At 54.1% G+C, this 14,896-nt stretch overlaps 1 protein-coding gene across 3 annotated transcripts in view; it reads left to right on the forward strand.

Moving 5' to 3' along the window:
- CARD11 (caspase recruitment domain family member 11) overlaps nucleotides 1-14,896 on the forward strand; it is a 92,941-nt gene that overhangs the window by 36,687 nt on the left and 41,358 nt on the right. The window contains exon 1 of one of the 3 annotated variants that reach the window (XM_019757565.3): nucleotides 6,527-6,658. The exons of the other annotated variants lie outside the window; for them this stretch is intronic. The gene's annotated coding sequence lies outside the window, so the exon portion shown is untranslated. Of the gene's footprint in view, nucleotides 1-6,526; nucleotides 6,659-14,896 lie in introns of those variants that run through there. 3 annotated transcript variants of the gene reach the window in all.

A 14,896-nucleotide genomic window follows, 5' to 3' on the forward strand; every position in this document is an offset into this window, starting at 1 on the left:
GAATGTCACAGCATGTCTGAACGCCTGGGCTCCCTGGCCAGTGCAGAGCCAGGTGAGGGTCATGTGGGATAAAGTCTGAAGATCTGGTCCCACTTGGGGCTCAGTGACCCGGAGGACTCTGGAGCAGATGCAGCCAACATGGGAGGACAGAAATGCCATCGAAGACGAGGCAGGGTGCAAGCCAGGAGAGACTGGCACGTGTGTCAAGCCAAGGTTCTAGAGGACTTAGGAGGGGCATGAGCAGGCAAGTCAACAAGGCCTGTGTGCCGACAGTGAGTCCTGAGTCCCAGCACAGCGGCTCAGGGTCTGTGACCCCCACTGGAGAACTTGTTAAAATGCAGGGTCCGATTCAGGGATCTCGGGGACCTGAAGGGCCATAAACAGCACTGTGATCAGTGAGGAACTGAGTGTGGCCAGGGCTCCCATTGGGACAGTCCACGTGAGGGCGGCCAGCTGATGCTTGTAGTATACGGCAGACCACAGCGCGACACCCAGCAAAGGGAGAGAAAGGGCTTGCTTCACACAAACTTAGTTCCCCCGTAACACTGAATCCCCGAAGCCAGTTGCACCTGTTGGGGCTGACAGTTATACCTGAGGGGTCAGGCTCCAGCATCACAGAAATCTCAGCTGTGACCCTAAGAGAATCCCCTGCAGAGACACGAGGAGCCAAAACGTGTGCTGTTCCTGCTTGCTCAGGAACCCAAATGCCGGCAGCATGGCACTACGCTTCCATTTCAAAGAAAGAAAACAACCTGCCAAAACTCTACTACCTTCTGCCAGAAACTTTTTCTAGAATGTGATTTGGGTGCCTTGACTACAGAGTAAGTCTCAGGTTTGAGGCTGCAGACTCCATAGGAGGGCACGGGGCCTGTTCCCCTGTGTAGCCGCTGTTCATGTTTGGGGTGTCAGTGCACCTGCACCCGTGTGCACGCAGGGTGTGTACCCACCATGACTCTGCACATGCAGGGGACACACCCTTGCACCGTCCACACACGTGTGCGTTGTAGACACTGACGTGGAACACGCTGGGTGACATTAGCGTTAGTTCACCACCCACCACGTGGGCTGGGTTTTCCCTGTCTTGTTCAGGAAATGAATGAGATTTAACTTCAGCTTCTTGGATAAGGCTTGGAATAGCCCCTTTCCTTCAATAGAACTTCAGAGCATAGTGAGTTCTGGACTTTAGATGTCACTCATGAACTCATGCGAGGATGACGATGACGATGAAAGCTCCCCAAACTGAGCACCTGCTGTCGTCCAGGGATGTGCCTTAGAAGTGCTTTTGACCAGCGTCAAAATGCCTCCAGCCCTGGGTGGGTGTTAATAGTCCTACTTCATAGAGAAACTATTTATAGATTGTATAGAGTCCTCTCTTAGAGAAACGGAGGCCAGGGGTAGTTGGAGGAACAGGGTGGGTGTTCAGTTGTGTGTGTTTCATGAAGCGTGAATTGTTCACCTGCTGATGTCCAGCGGTCAAGCCGAGTAACTGGGGTCTTTCTAGCTCTGGTGGCTTTTCCTTCAGGTTTTTTGCGTAGACTCTGGGTTCTTCCTAATCCCTCCTTTCTGCCGTGGACAGTGGGAGTGGTAGAGAAAGACAGAGCCGGCCTCTGACCTGGCCAGAGTGCCCAGGCACCTCCCACAGACCCGAGGAGGGGACATGTGACTCACATCTGACTCTGCCTGAGTGAGGGGTCCATTCGTCCTACCAGGCCGAAGGCGGCCTCTCTGCTGTCCATCCAGGCTTTGCGGGGACACAGCAAGGGGCGGGGAGAGGCAAGAGTTAACAGGCAGCGCTGCTGTTTTATGCTGGGCCGTTCTCCTCCCCTCTCTGCGTCTTAGGGTTGGCTTCCACTGTGACTTCATTAGCAGCAAGCTGCTAATTAAATTTCATATTTATGATCAGAAAATAAAATCATTGGACCTTTTTGAAATAGGATTTTATGAGTTTGGGCTCCAGCAGCTGAGTCAGCAGTCAAGGGCTTGCACTGTTTAGAGCTGGGGTTTCAGAGCGGAGATAAATAAAACAGCGTCGGGGAGGAGGTCGGATCCTGAGTTCTTGGGCAGGCCCGGTCCTGAGCTGGTTTTGGGCTTCGGCAGGACAGACCTGGCCATCCTGGGAGCGGCAGCGGACAAGGAGCTCCTCCCCGGCCCGCTTGCGTTTGGAAGGGCCAGGGGCCGGGCCGGCCTCACACACCAAAGCCCCGAGTCCAGTGGGGTGTGTTTCATCTCCAGGGCTGCCAGGCTCCTGCGGGGCTGATCTTACTGCAGAGCCAGCTGGTTGTGCTCTTTTTCTTCTTGCCATGCCAGAAAAATCATCCTTTCCCCACAAGCTCAGACGCCAGCCTCACTGGCTGTGTGTGCAGGAAGCACTTGGATGCCACTTCCTTCCGCGTGTGACTTAGCCAGTGCCGACTTCCCGGGGGCGTTCTGAGCACCCTTTCCTCCATGGCCTCAAGTGACCCCCTCTTCTCAGCACTGCTCGGGAGAAGTCGGCTCCTCCTACTCTTTAGTGGTGGTGTCAACCGTTGTGTGGCATCCATGACAAGCCCAGTGGGATCTCTTCAGGCGGTCACGGAAAATTGTACCTTCGGTCTCTCCGCGAAGGAGTGTTTTAGAATCCCAGAGGTGGAAGGGACTTCAAGCCTTGGTGTGTCTACCACCCTCCCGCCGAGTGTGGCCAGAGCCCCCGGGACTGGGCAGCTCCCTGAGCTTGCTGCTGGCCGGTTTCAGCTTCCCGATATCATCTCCTGTTTAAGCTGGTAAGGGCCTGCTTGCTCCGTGGGAAGAAGGGAAATGTGGGGGCGAGGGAAAGATCTGTGTACAGGCCTGTGAGAAGATCAGGATTAGTCCCTGCTCCTCCCCAAGCTCCGTCCGGGACCCTGCGTTCAACGCCTCCACCTCCAGACCCTCTCCTGCAACATGGAGGCCAGAAGGACCTATTCCAGGGCGGCCGTCTGAGACCGACAGGAGAGTGTGCACACAAGGGGCCCATGACTGCTTGCAGCAGGCCCTGGGCCATTCGTGGGCAGTTGTGATTCAGCCAGTCGTGCGTTTTACCTCTTGGAACATGCACTCCCTCAACTGTGCAACAGTGGTGTGGGTGGTGGAATGGCATCTAAGACCCCTCCAGCCCTGAGAGTCCATTGCCTCATGCTCTGACCACGGAAGACTGAATCTTCACTCCGTACCTCCCTCTGACCGATTCGCTCAGGGAGTCGCCACCCAGTTGACAACGTCCCAGCGGTGCCCACAGCACAGCAGGTAACCGAGGGAGGCCCTGGCCCTGTAGCACAGGCGAGTGCTCTCTCCATCCTGTGCAAGCCAGGGCGTCAGCACTTCCTGCCACTCACCACGCGCTGTGGGCCCAACACGTGTGCCCCCAGAACCGTGTGTTGAAGCACTGACCCCAGTGGGACGGTATTTGGAGGTGGCCTTCAGGAGGGATTCTGGTTAGAGAGGCCGTGAGGGTGGAACCCTCAGGGTGGGATCAGTGATCTCATGAGAAGAGCTCTCCGTGTCTGGAGCATGCACCAAGGAAGGCCATGTGAGGACGCAGCAAAGTGGTCTCGACCAGACACTGAATCAGACTCAGCCTCCAAAACCAAGAGAAATAAATGCCAGTTCTTTAAACCACCCAGCCTCTAGGACTTAGTCACAGCAGCCCGAGCTGACTGACACCACGCGAGCTCGGGCAAATCCTATGGCTTCTCTGCGGTTCGGTTTCCTGATCATAACCAGAGCACAGGACTGTTGGGAGAACGAAACTAAAGGAGGCGAGATTCCCGGGGCTTCCCTGTGTGGCGCTCCTGTGAGGGACAGCTTTCAGAATCAGAGGCCAAGAAGCAGGAAGCATGAGGCGCTGGCGTCTTCTGAGGATTCCTCTAAAGCTGCTCCCCTGCCCAGAGACGGGGCGGCTCACTTCTGCCTCCTCATTTCAGTTCAAATCAGCAATTATACTGTAAATGCCTAGAACGTGGCAAGGTGACCAGGAGATGCCAGAAACCCGTCTGGCCTCAGGAAGGAGGCTGCCGTGCTGAGCAGAGCGAGGCGGGGCCCTCCCCACGCGGCCTCTCATCGGCCAGCAGCGTCTCTTCATCCTCACACGCTCCTGCGAGGTTGCACTGTCGTTGTCCCCACTAGACAGGAGAGACCCAGGGCTCAGAGAATGTGCTGGAAGACCTCCCTGGGCCCTGCAGACCCACCCCACCTGCTGTGCCCAGAGGCTTCCCTGAATAAGCCCCATTCATGGGGGAACAGGATGGGGCAGGGGGCAGGCATTCAGTCCCCCAGCCCCCTCGGGGTGGCCGTGCCCCTGTCCTGAAGGCTGGCTCCTGTGCAGCAGCCTTTCCAGGCTTCACTGCCCACTCCCCTCACCCCCTTGAGTTTTGGCGGGAACTCCAGGGGTTACAGCCCCAGGAGGCCGCACTGTTTTCCATGGGCTCCCAGCCGCACCTTTACAGATTGTCCCCTTATTACACTCCTCCTGGACCCAGCTTTGTGATGTCTGTTTCCTGCCAGCCTCTTATTGAAATAGAGTTCACGTGTTGCCCAAGGTCACCCAGCTGGTCAGTGGTGGCTGCAGCGTCCTGCCCTTAGCCGATGTGGGTCCTGTCTGGAGGTGCCCAGGGAAGAGAAGGACGTGTGAGGTGAGGGCAGTCAGGGAAGGCTTCCCGTGGGAGGAGGTGTGGCTGGTAGGAGTTTGACTGGGAAACAGGGTTGGGGCTCTTACGGGGTCTGTATGAGTTTCCCGACGCTGCCGTAACAAATTACCACAAGGCGGTTGACTTAAAACCGCAGCAGTTTCTTCCAGACCCGTGGAGGCTGGAAGTCTGAAACGAAGGAGGAATCCAGGCAGAGCCCCGCTTCCTCTGAAGGTACACCCACAAAAACCTCATTGCCAAATAAGGTCACTTTCTGACATCCCAGGTGGACATGGGTGTGGAGGGACGCTGTTGAGCCCAGAACACGTGGGAACGTGCGAAAGGATAGGAAGCCCCGGTGGAGGGAGGGGCAGGATCGCGGTGTGAGGTGGGGAGCGTGGGGCGCGCAGCGTGAAGGGACAGTCACTACTCAGCGAGTAGGAGGCCTGGCCTGGCAAAACCTAACGGCCAAGTGTTGACGAGGATGTGGGGGAACTGGATTTGCCCCCCACTTCTGGTGGAATGATGGGGCCGCTTCGGAAAGCCGCGTGGCGCTTGCTTACAAACTTAAGCGTAGGTGACCCGGCAGTCCCGTCTCGGGGTGTCACTCAAGAGAAAGGACAGCACACACAGGCAAAGGCTGTGCAACAATGTCCCACTCAGTGCATTTGGGGAACACCCCAAATGTCCACCAGCAGGTGAGCCGATAAACAAAGTGGACCACATGTCAACGGAACACGGCTCAGAAACAAAAAGGAACAAGCTGCTGACACACACCAGACGGACGCACCGCCAAGCACTCAGTGAAGAAACCGGCAGCCCCGAAGGAGGGCTCCTGTGCCTTCTGGTGTCTGAGGTTCGAGAAAAGGCAAAACTGATGGAACTCACCGCCGCAGCGGCCACCTCGCGGGTGAAGGCCCAGGATGGGAAGGGCCGGGAAGAACTTTCTAGGTGGTGGCCTTGCTGTGTTCTTGGCCAGGTCTTGCTCTCAGGAGTGTGTTTTTTTCCGTTCTCATTGAACTGTATGCTTGTGGTGCGTGCAGCTTGCTGATCAGACCAAAAAGTCTTTAGAGAAGAAAAGGGAGCAGTCAGTTCCCTCACAATCAATGCAGGCTGGGAAATAGAGAGGAATTGGGCTTTGGCCAGTGGTAGATTGGGGCTCTGTGGGAAGAGCCGTGGAGTATAGGGGGAGACTTGTGTCCGGCTGTGTAGGACTGGAGGGGACGGCAGGCCTCTAGGAAAGGGGGCAGGGCTAACCTTTGTGGATCCCCTCTGTGTGCGGGAAGCTCCATCCACCCACCCACTGCTCAGTCTTTCTCCCTGATAGTTGCGCTAGCTCATCCACCTCCAAGCATCTGTACTGCAGGCCTGCCAGGGGAATGGGGTGTTCAGGTCTCTGCTGCAGACGGGGGAGTCCGAGATGTCGGGAAGAGAAGCACGTGGTGGTGTGTTTGGCTCTGGGCGTCACGGTGTGAGGCTTTCGGAAGCATCTTCCAGGAATGTTCTAGGTCCTGCACTTCCTGCCAACCAACCTCCTCCTTGGTGCAGTTCAGTCAGGGGACTGTGGTCTCCTGGGTGACATCTGTCATAGTGGCAGGGCCAGCAGGACAGGCAGATCTGGGGTGATGCCTGGAGCCTGCCCATTCCTCTCTCCCCTCTTGCCCCCCCCCCAGTGACAGACATGGCCCCCAGTTCTCTGCAGCTCCCGCCTGACATGCCTTCCAGAGAGCACAGCCCCCTTCTCTCCTCCCAGCCCGCCCCCACCCTGTGGAAAGTCACCCACAGACTCTGCTCAGAACAAAAATAAAAAGGGAAGTATGGCAGCCCACCCCAGCCCCCACTTCTGCCCCTGCTAAAAATAGAGGTGGCTTCTGAGTGGGGTGTGTGTGGGCTTCCGGGAGAGGCTGCAGCATCAGCGTTTTCTGGGGGCCTGGCTGGCAACGCACTGGAGGAGAGGGTTTTGAGAGGACCACGGATAGACCCCCAACCAAACCAAGGGCGAGCTAGTTTGCAGACATGTGAGTATACTTCTCACCTGGCCGATCCCTTTGCTCTGGAGCAAAGCGAGTGGAGCCCCACTCTGTTCACAGAGAATATTCTGCAGCAGATGGGGGGCTGCTGTGTAGGCCCCCCACCTGTTTCTCTTTATCTCGTCCACACTGTGCTCTAATGGCTTCATGCATGTTCCTTTCATTTCTTATTTTCTTAAAATGGTGGCCCCTCAGCAGCTGGTGCTGGGCAGCTTTGCATGCTGCAGCTTCGATGGCACAGAGCATTAGACCTGAGCCAGAGAGGGCTCTCGACACACGCCTGGTAACTGATCTGGGCAGGCAGAGCACTCCATTGTGATGTGCTGGGTTTCTCTGACTTTATCCGATGGAGGATGGTGCAGAGAGCTGAGAAGTGGGCTGCGTGCACAGAGGGTATTCTTGGTGAAGCTGTGAGATCCCGCAGCCCCAGTGGGTGAAGAGGGCTTCTGGAGCGTGTTTCCAGAAGCTGGGCCTTTGCCTTCACCTGGAGCCCCCAGCCTTGGCCTCTCTGGATTCCTGCCCTTCTTGGGGAGCACCTTCCCATCAGTTCCTCGGAGGTTTATTAAGACTCTGTATGCAAAGAAAGAAGCCTGTTGTATGACATTCACCGAGGCCCAGCCCCTGCCCACGAGCAAAATGGAATGAGCAGGAGTCACTGCATAGCCGAACCAGGAGGGAGACCTTGATCCACAATTCCAGGAGGAAAGGCTGGCCAAGGGGGCAGAAGGACCGGGGAAGCTCGCCCAGGACCTCGTGGAGGCATCATTGAAGGTTCCTGGTTTCCTAATGAAATGTTTCAGGAAGCCGTGAAGTCCTGTGGGCTCGAAGAAACTTTTGCAGCCCCCACTCCCTGCTCCAGGGGGCTTTTGCTGACTAGAGACTTAGTCTACTTTTCAGGGGTCAAACTGATGTCACTGGTTTGAGGAAGTCGCCTGGGGCTTAGAGTCTTCCTTTACAATGAGAAATGAGTGATAAATTCATGATATCTGAAAGTCACCCCACAGATAACATCCCTCAATGCAGAAATTTCACCGCCCGTCCGATGAAGCCCTGGCCTGGCCTACAACATGCTTGTGTGACGCCGGGTGGCCAGCCTTCGAGCCTGGCTTCTTACAGAGCTCCTGGCACACAGGCAGCGGAGATAAAGGACCGTGAAAGCAGCGGGTTGTTCCTGCCAGCCTCGGTGTCTGCTGTCCGGTGTCCTGGTGCCTTATGTAATCACTGGCGATTGTTATCACTTGCCCCCCCCCAAAAAAAAATGCTTTCCGGTGTACCTCTGATTTACAAGCTTTCGTTTCCGTGGCAAGAAGCCAGACATTATCTCTGAGCTTAAAGATTCCCTACTTCCATTCACTGTTAACTTCAGAGACTTGTTAAAGTATTTCCATCACAAATGTGTAGGAAGCCTCCAACCCCATCTGAAAAACCCGATCTTGTATTGCTGGCGCGTGGTAATAGAGAAAGTGAAAAGAAACACCCACCAGCCTGCAACCCCGACAAATTCATTTAAAGACACTTTTACACAACAGATCACTAAAAGAGAGGCGAGCTACAGAACTCTCTCCTTAGAGGGAAAATCAGTGTTGTATTTTGAGATGTTTTGCCACAATCTCCTCCTGACTCCTTTATCTCAGTTACGTGGAAAATATGAGTTGCCGTATTTTTACACTTCAAGCTCTCTCACGGCTTTAAAACAGGTGAGCCGGCCTACAGGAAATTTCTCAAGTTTGTGTGAAAGATGCATATGGTGGGGGGCTTGCAGGAGGAGGGATGACTGACAGGAGCTGACACTGTCCAGCCGCCCCCCCCCCCCCCCCCCCCCGGCCAGACCCGCTGTTCCTTTCACACCCCTGCGCCCAGCACTCACCACCCCCACCATCTTCCCTCCGTTTGCTGCCTCTTGCTTCATTTCTCTTCCCTTTTCTCAGCCGTGCACCTGTGGGCACTAAAAAAAGCTCTGAGTTTCTGTTCCCTTTTCTGTCCTCATCCTCTCTCCTACCCCTCGCACCGCCTTCATTTGCTGCCTCTGCCTCTCTCCAGCTGTTTCCGTGACACCGTGGCACGCAAAAGTCACTCGCCCGGCTCCCATAACTTCCAGAACCTCAGGTTTGAAAACCACTGGAGTGATGTGGTGACATGCGTGTGCTTGCCACATGGGGCTCAAATCTAGCCTCACCCCATGGTATCGTCTCCCTAGGCCTTTCTCCTTTCTTCATAGAGTTGATGGTGCCTCCCCAGCAGGGCTCTTTAGGGATTGGGGTTTGCACTGGTTGAGGACCGGGCACTACATATGTGCTCAAGAAAATGTAGTTGTTTTTATTTGTTTTGTTTTATTGATCAGGTGAAATTCCCTATTTTAATGTGAACCGTTCAGTACATTTAGCACATTCGCAGCATCATGCCACCACCACCTCTGGTTCCAAAGCATTTTGTCACCCCATAATAAACCTGGTGCACATTAGTGGTTACCGGTTCCCCCAGCCCCTGGCCACCACCGTTCCACTTTCTGTGTCTATGGATTTACCTACTGGGGACATTTCACACAAATGGAGTCGTAAAATGTGTGGCCTGTGTCTGGCTTCTCGCTTAGCATCATGTCTTCAAGGTTCATCCACGCTGCAGCGAGAGTCAGAACTTCATTCCTTTTCATGGCTGAATAGTATTCCTTTGTGTGGATAAGATGTCTTTATTTAAGGACCACTGGCATTGAGGGTTCAGGGCTGCCAGGACTGGGAAGGGAAGCTGGGCAGAGGACTGGGAGCAGTGGGCACCTTGCTCAGCACCGTGCTACAGCAAAGATGCCTGAAGCAACCCGTCACCCTGCCCGCCCCGCACCCCCACCCCATCCGGCACCCCTGCCTGCCCAGCACCCCCACCCACCCAACACCTCCACCCGCCCCACAGAGCAGCTCCATCTTGTCATGAAGACCGGGCTCCGAGTGGTCTATTAGAGGGGCACGTGGGAGACACGAGCCGCTCTGGCCAGCCTTCCCAAGCTGCCATCTGGCTCGGCTCCTGAGGACACTATTACAATTAATTCTGGCCGGCCCTTGATGATCTGAAGTAATAGGGACCAGAACAACGCAGAGCTAATTGAAATGTGGGTAGCGGGCGGGGGTGGTAGGAAAGGGGGGCCCATTCCATGAGAGAACTGTTTATTTGCAGTTAATTATGACTAAAGGGCCCCTTTCAATGTCTTGGGCCTCCCCCTTCTCCCTCTCCCTCTCAGAAGCCTACCGTTTGATTGGACGCACAAACCTATTTTGCTCCCAACATAGTGGGTGCTTAATGAATGCATTTTAATGAACTTATTCTCTCGCCATCTCTTTGGCAGAGCACTCCAGGATAGAAAATCCAAGTGGTTTGGATTTCACTTCTGAGCCCACCTAATAATCGTGGTAATGAGAGCAGCGGATATAGACGTCCTGCTTTATTCTTCTAAAAGTGTCTCCAGTGAGTGGTGACGTTTCCACGGGACACACAGAAGATGGGGAAATGGGGCAGATAGGTGTCTGGAACTTCCACAAACTGGGCCATCGGCCCCAGAAGGACTGGGCGATGGTTGTCACTATTTGGCACTTCCCTGAGGACTAGCGAGACACCTCTTATTTTCCTGCCCAGCTGAACACTAACAATCACTGTTGTGTCCTGCAGTTTCCCATCACCAGCGTCGCGATTGTTTCTCTTCTCCCAGATCAGGTGACAGGACTCGGCGCGGCCACACAGAATTTGTGGAGCATGGTTTTCCAGCTCTTCTGAGCAGCAGCAGTTTTTCATTAGACTCGGCCTGCCGCCGCCCTCCGCGTGTTGCGGGCTCTGTTCCTGACTCATTCTGTCCCCCTTCTCTGATGTTGAGGAGTGCCCACTGCACTTCAGACACCCACGGCACACATGGCATTGTGCCCTGCTGGTCCAGGGAAGTGTCTCCTGAAGGTGAGCCGGTGAAGTTTCTGGAGACTTCCCCTTACTTTACACAGCAAGGCAGTGTCATGTGAGGCTGGCTGCTATTGGGTTATCAGTTTTCACAGGATTAGGAATCCACAAACCAAACTGGACCCCAGGATACCAGTGGCTAGAACGGACCCTCCTTGTGAATGCCAAAGGCCTTCAGATTCTGGCAGTGCCCCCGGCAGGGCACATCGCAGAAGTCAGCCGTGGCCTGGACACTGGTGTGGTGTTTGGGGGCACTGCCAGAGAAATGGTTCTCTGGGAGAATGGAGGAGCAGCTGGCTGTTCTGCATTCCGCCCAGTTAAGATGGCTGGTGACAAGATGGCTGTGTCCCTGCAGGTCAGAGATGGCAGGGACATGTATTCTAGGCTTCAAGTGCATGACTGATCGGGAGAGCAAGACAGATTGGAGCTCCGATCCAAATTGCAGGCACAGCAAAACCAGCTGGGTACAGACGAAGGGCATATGATCCCGTCAGCAGGCTGTCATGGTGAAAACTCTCACCACACATGCAGAGATAATGGTCTTGCCTGCTGAAGGGAGGAAACTGTAACAAGGAGAAGAAAGCCGGTGCTTATCCATTGGAAATCAATCACTTTATAAATATTAAACGCCTATTTGTGTAAGAGTCTTGCGAGGCCACAGGGCATGCGAGGAAATGTGAGCTGGGTTCCTGCCCAGAGGATGGTAACTACATGGTCGGCAGACAGAGATGCTATCACACCAGGAGGGTGCGTTGTAAGCCCGAAGCCCAGACAAGAGGGTTGAGGCCAAACCTTTTAAGTTTTTCTCTGAATTCTTTTTGGTGTGGAGGTAATTATACAGGACATGCAGGCAGAGACTTCTCACTTCTGTCTCGAGTTTGCCGCTGGCTTCTGAAGGGGTGGCCTAAGTGACGTTGATTTAGTGCCTAGAATGTACACGGCAACAACCGTGAGATGTAAGTCCTGCTTGTCAGTGGGGCTTAGAGAGGTTAAGCCACATGCCCAAGGCCACACAGCAGCAAGTGGCAGAACTGGAGCTCAAACCCAGGACTCTTAACTCAGGACCATGTCCTTTCCACTAGAATACAGAGAGAAGGCGTCAATTTTGTTTCTTTAGGCAAAGGGTCTTTGGTTTGACTCTTTTTGTTTGATGCGAGTAGATTCCCGTGATCCATCTGCCACAGCCCCTGTCTTGTGGGGCGACGATGTCACCTCACACCAACAAGCACAACATACTGTAACCTCTCGAGGCGGGAGCTCCACCTTCCTTGTGTGTAGGTGCCCCGCACATGGACTCCAGCCCCCCACTCTCTAACCCGACAGCAGACAGACTCCAGAGACAGCCCATCTTACCAAAGTCGTTTCAGCCCCCACACCTCCTCGCTCTTCCTTTTTCTGCTGCCTGGAAATTTGCCCAGTGTCCTGATGTATGAGAAAGTACACTTCTGACCTCAAGCCTGAGCACCTTGGGGTAAAATAAGGAAGTCTGAGGTCTGCATAAAACTCAGGTCTGCTGCTTCCTGCACCCGTGTTTCCACCAGACCTGAAGGCCTTTGGAGAGAGAGGCGCTGGACGCCCTGCTCGGACAGGGCCTGCAGCCTGCTGCTCGGGCGTTCCCGCTGCGCTGAGGTGCCTCCCTGTAGGTGTTGACCTTGGACGCTGAGGGGAGAATTAGAAAGCTGGAGGCAGAAACACCCCACCCCCAATACTCCCACCCTGCTCCCAAGTAAGAAAACCTGAAATCTGCATTTTCCTAGATACTAACCTTCTAGTTGATTGAAATAGTTGGCAGAGTTATTTTCAGACACGTGGAAATGTGTTTAGAAGTGTTACCACATTTACCTATTCCCACGACATTTCATAAAATAGACAGCCCCACACTGGAAATGCATTCTAAATTGATCGCCGTGTCGATTCTAAGTGTATTTTTGGCGTGTCTTATAACTGCGGGAGGGAGAGGCCAGTGCTCGTTCTGTGTGCAGCTCACTGCCGAGGCCTCAAAGGACACTTGGGACGCTGCAGGGACCAGCTCTGGGCCCTGGAGATTCCTTCCTGGGAACCGCAGGGTGCCCCTGGCAGGTTGCTGTCCTGCGCCTCTGATTGGCATTCTCTGAGCTAAGGTACGCCTTTCAAGCGTGGGCTCCAGGGGCTGTCACCAGGCTTGCTCCTTCCTGCCTCTCCCTTTTCATCAGGTTGCCCCATCTTCCTCACCTCTTCTTTCTTCTTCCTGTGAACCTGCGAGGCTTCCCCACCCTTGTTGCTTCAGGGTTCCCTCTCCCTGCCCCCGTTACTCTGCTCTGGACACCCTCACTTCCTCACTTGTCCTTGTCTTTTTTTCTCACGGACCTTCTCATAGTCAGTTTCTTCCTTTATCTTACAGCTAGTAATGTTGTTGAATCAAAGGAGTGAGTGAACGAACGAACAAATGAATGAATGAATGAATGAATGAATGAACAGGAGTCCCAGTCTCCTGCTTCAGGTCTGCTCTGCAGTATCCTCATCACCCAACTTTGCAGACGTTCCTCCATAGACGTCCAAAGGCCTCGGGCCCGACCTGGTCTGCCACTTGAACCTACCTCATGCTCCCGTGAGATTCCATTGCCAGCCAAGGCAGATGAGAAGAAGATAAAAAGGGAGGATTTAAGTCGGAATGTGGCGCCCGCACAACTTTCCAGTTCTTGTTCTTGGCAGCCCTCGGAGTGGGGCTTTCGTCTGACAACGCTGGTGACATTTTCTGTGAAATGCAAGGGCCCAGCCTTTTCTCTTACAAGCTCCTTGGGCCGCTGGGCTCCTCCCTGCACAGGACTCTGCTCGTTAATGCTCAGGTTTAGGGCAGAGCCTGTCCCATGTCCAGTTTCGTCCGTTCCAAACTGTCTCCAATTCCCAAAACCAGAAAGTGTTCCGTCTACCTCTCCTATGAAACGACTTAATTTCTCTGCAGTTTATGCACCAACACGCATGCTCTGTGTCTGTCCACTGTGGGGTTGCTTTTGCACAGCAGAAAGCCCAGGTCTCCAGACTGGACTCTGGGAGGGGGTTTGTGTGTTCGCTCACTCGGCAGATGTGTGGACAGCTCACCGCGGGCTGGGCAGTGTGCTAGAGCTGCACAAATGAGCATGACTCAGCCCTCGTCTCATGGACTTTGCAGCGGGCGTGGAAATGAGGCTGAGAAGGAGGGGTCGGAGGGCACATCACAGAGGGCCAGCCCAGGCTCACCCACATTGCGTGCTCTCCCTAAGTTCTTCCTGGTTGACTGATTACTGCATACAGTTCTGTGACAATGGATGTTCTTATCATCAAACCTTAGGTCATAAGAGCATGCAATTCAGCAAACATTCAAACCCCACTGCACGCTAGATAGCATGGTCTCAGGACTGACATGACGAATTCGAAGAGGGACCATGGATGTTCTCCGAGTTTTTTCCAACCTAAATAATAAAACGGTGGCCAAGACTTTGAAGAATACACCAGTGAGAAGGAATTTCATGGGCCACATGAAGCGGAGGGTCTGTCTTTGAAAGCACAGACAGCTCCTGAATTGCAGCCAGCTGGTGGTCTCAGTGACGTAAGGCCCCGTGGTGAAGGGGCATTGGTTGACCAGGCTTCCAAGGTGCCCCAGGAGAGAGGGCATTTCATACAGTCAGGGCCGGGCTTGCCCCTGGCCAGACGCAGGAGGCTGCACTGCCCAGGAGTGAGAGGGTGACCCATTCTGGGATGTGGGTTTGGCACAGCGGTGTAGCCAAGGCTCCCAGAGACCATCTGAGCTGTCAATTTGTTGTGTGCATGGCTCTGGAATCCAGACGGAGCAAATGCTCTGAAAGAGCCAATGTGATAAATTGATACCCATTTCAGGGCAATTTAAATCTGTCATTCCTAATTATGCTTTTTTCAAAAGCTTTCCTGCAGTAGTGTAAAAAATTGAGAGCTGGAGGAGGGAAAGCAGTTTCCTTTGGTGATACACGAGGTGCATGCTCTTCCAGACCTCTTTGCCTTGGTTTTTGTTGAAGTCACTAGGGAATCAATTTGGACGTGTGCAAGGTCTGGGGATCGGGAGGGGTTGGTGTGGCCATGGCCTTGGGCTCTGGCTTCACTGAATGTGCCATGCCTCACCCCGTCACACACACCCCTGAATCCTGATTTCCTATTAATGCTTCCTCTTATCCTAAAAGATAGCAAGTCGAGGCATTTTTATTCCCCAGAAGCCATTGGCCCTTTGCCTGGGTCACCTGAAAGTAGGTGGATGGAACACCTTGAGAAGTTCCAGGTATGAATATTCTAGGTGCCTGGTGCCTG

Source organism: Rhinolophus sinicus, chromosome 5, assembly GCF_057876585.1.
Source record: "Rhinolophus sinicus isolate RSI-liver-muscle chromosome 5, RSI-T2T, whole genome shotgun sequence".
NCBI lineage: Eukaryota > Metazoa > Chordata > Mammalia > Chiroptera > Rhinolophidae > Rhinolophus > Rhinolophus sinicus.